Below are 3,055 nucleotides of genomic sequence, written 5' to 3' on the forward strand. Positions count from 1 at the left end.
AAACCTGTCTGACCGTTGATCGAAACTGACTGCGTGGGCGCCACTCGACATACGTCAGCACTCCAATTTCGCGCCAGTTTCACAGGACAAGTCGCCGATAGTGCAGTACTTAAAACCAGCTGTGCCTGAATTCCTTTAGTCTATACTAGCGAAGATGATTTCTGGGTTAGACATGTGAATCCAGCATGCATGACGTTGAAAGTAACAAGTTTTACCCCGAGAGAAAGCGCCCGCTGAGGCTGTACTGCTGTTACGGCGTGCTGCTGTTGTTGTGGCTGACTAGCGTGGCTGCGTCACTGGTTAGCCTGACTCTCACACTGCAGGAGAGACAGGCCTTCGCACACGGAAACGGGCCCGGAAGTTCAACTTCAACACAGGTAAGGAGGCAGTACGAAAAAAAAAACAATCACCGTGGTTTGACGAAAATCTGTAATATACAATTGTTACTGTTCACAACAGGAGAGCTAATATTAGCTACAGAGGTGTAAGTGTGGCACTAACACCAATATGTCAGTAACTGTCAAGTACAACTGACACAGCTGTTTAGCTTCATCCTTCATGTCAACCCATCGCGGCATAGAGAGAACAACAATAACAGATTGGCGAGCTTAAATCTACGTGCTTTGAGATCCTGCTGTACACAGATAGTGGAAGCTAGAGCCATGTTGCTGATCCGGTTATATGTCCTACTGAGAGTGAAAGTGAAAGTACGTAATGGTCGCTGTTCTGTTCGGACATATAGACGTTTAATACACGGTGTGTGTACTGGGGGAAGAAAGCTTTCGTTTTCATGCAGTGCATTTTCGTGTATTTGTGCATAAAGTAGAGAACCCTGCAACAATATAACAGTTGAAGTGGTGGGCTCAGTTTGTGTAGTGAGCTCAGACTGTTGCCTTAGGCGCTGAAAGTAACAAAAGCGAAAGGTGACGTAAGCTTATTAGCATCGTGATTTATGAATGCAAAAGTGAAAGAAATAATTGGGAGTACATTTAATTAAGCTCAAGGCTATCTCGTGGGTAAAAGGTGCCGTGTTTAATCAGTTTGCGTGTCACCAGATATTCGAGTTATAGAAATCCCCTGAGAAGACTCTATTGTAAGCAGGGAAGTGGTTTAAGTGTGAGAAAATGTTACACTCGGAAACGTCGTGGGCATTGTTCGCGTGTAAATAGGTGACGTTATTGACGAAAACAAACACACGGTCCTGCGGTTAACCGTAATGGTTAAAGTGCGGTTTGGGACAAACACAGCAAACACGGCCACGTTTCCGGGTCACTGAATATCACTCCAGGTATGCAGTGAGCGACTGTGAAACTTTGTACCTATTTTCACTTTCTGTGCAACTGTTAACTTATTTTCATTTTCTCGTCTTGTTTTGACAGACAGTCTCACCTGACGGCCCGGGAAGGCCCACACCATGCACCAGCAGAGGTAACTGAACCGCTTTTACTTAAAAGCATACATAATATGCACTATGTACATTACCATGATATGATATGATATGATATGATATGATATGATATATACTGTGAACTTATATGAAAAATAAAGGTTGTTTGTGCGTATGTGTGTGTTCGTAGCAATTTGAATACGTAGCACTTTGAATACGTAGTAATTTGAATACACTGTATTGTAGAGTGACAGGATGTAAGGTAGAACATGGTGTAACCAAAGACTGGCAGGATGGGAAGGTTCGCTTTACCCGGGTGTATGTTTGTGTCGGGGTGTTCGTATTTATTTGAATATCACGGTGACAGAATGTGAGGCATATATTTTAATGTATCCCGATAGTCTGACAGGATGGGAAGGTTGGTTTGGCCCGGTTCCAAAGTTGGTCCCGTAGGATGATGAAAGACAACGGATGCTACCTAAAACTTACTTGGATACTTTATTCACCCCGTTTAAACGTCTGACCGTTCCCCAAATTTTTCAGTTTCTTGAATAACTATTTTCCATTCCCTTTACGATTCAAAATTAAGTCACTTCTAAGCCTAAACAACTAAGTCTTCCAGGGCCTGCCGTAATCGATTCTCTATTTCTGCCATTTTTGCCAGACTGTTTGCCATGGCAACTGCCAGCTGTAGGTGACGTCATCGAGAGGAACACCAGCTTCTACCTGCCGGTAGCACTCCTAGCGGGCAGGACGGGACTGCAGTCTGCAGCAGGTGTGAAAACTGTATATTGGTATATATAATCATCTCTTTAATCTAAAGCGTGGGCTTAGATACAGTATGAGCCTTTTCTCAGTAAAGGAAAATAACACGAATGAAAAAATAATATTAAATATTTTAAGAACCCAAATGTTCGCCAGTGTATATTGTTTCATGTACACGTTCAACTTGACGTCAAACTGCAATTTGAAAGGAAACCGATAGGCGGCCAAAATGTATTTATTCCATCATTCATCTATTTAACCCTCAAACCACCGTATGGGGTCAAAACTGACCCCAGGCGTATATCGATGTGTGCCATTATGGCATTTCTGGTCGAAAACAAATTTCCTCCCATGAGTTTGTTTGTATATATGTCCTATAACTTCTTATACGTTTTTAACGCGATTGGCTCATTATTGATTAAATTATCTTAGAAAGTTTATGTATGGTCCAGTGGGGTCAAAACTGACCCCAGCAGTTTTTTAAACAAACTTTTGCGACCCACACCTGAACTACTTATCGTAGGATCACGAAATTTTCAGAGAATGATGTACATGTAAGTCAAACTTATTGTAACAGTTTTTGTGCCAATATCATGTTATATGACGACATTATGACGTCATTTAGGTAATCTCGGCCGCCATCTTGGATTTTGCCTGATGACGTCATTAAATTAGCATAAATTATGAATATTGAGTTATGAAATTTACGTTGAATTTCATAAGATGTGATAAACAACTGATATCTGCTAAGAAAACCTTAAAACTTAAATATTTAATACAAAATTAGAAAACTTAATAATAATAATAATTAGTAATAGACATGTCTGTCAGAATTTCGCTGCCATGGCAACATGAAAAATGATGAACATACTTTGTTCACCCATTTCTAAAAGTACCAAGTGG

General features: G+C 40.9%; 1 protein-coding gene across 1 annotated transcript in view; it reads right to left on the bottom strand.

Moving 5' to 3' along the window:
• Positions 1 to 3,055, bottom strand: part of LOC118407280 — a 42,272-nt gene that overhangs the window by 16,184 nt on the left and 23,033 nt on the right. The window lies entirely within an intron of this gene.

Source organism: Branchiostoma floridae, unplaced genomic scaffold, assembly GCF_000003815.2.
Source record: "Branchiostoma floridae strain S238N-H82 unplaced genomic scaffold, Bfl_VNyyK Sc7u5tJ_1152, whole genome shotgun sequence".
In the NCBI taxonomy this organism is placed as follows: domain Eukaryota; kingdom Metazoa; phylum Chordata; class Leptocardii; order Amphioxiformes; family Branchiostomatidae; genus Branchiostoma; species Branchiostoma floridae.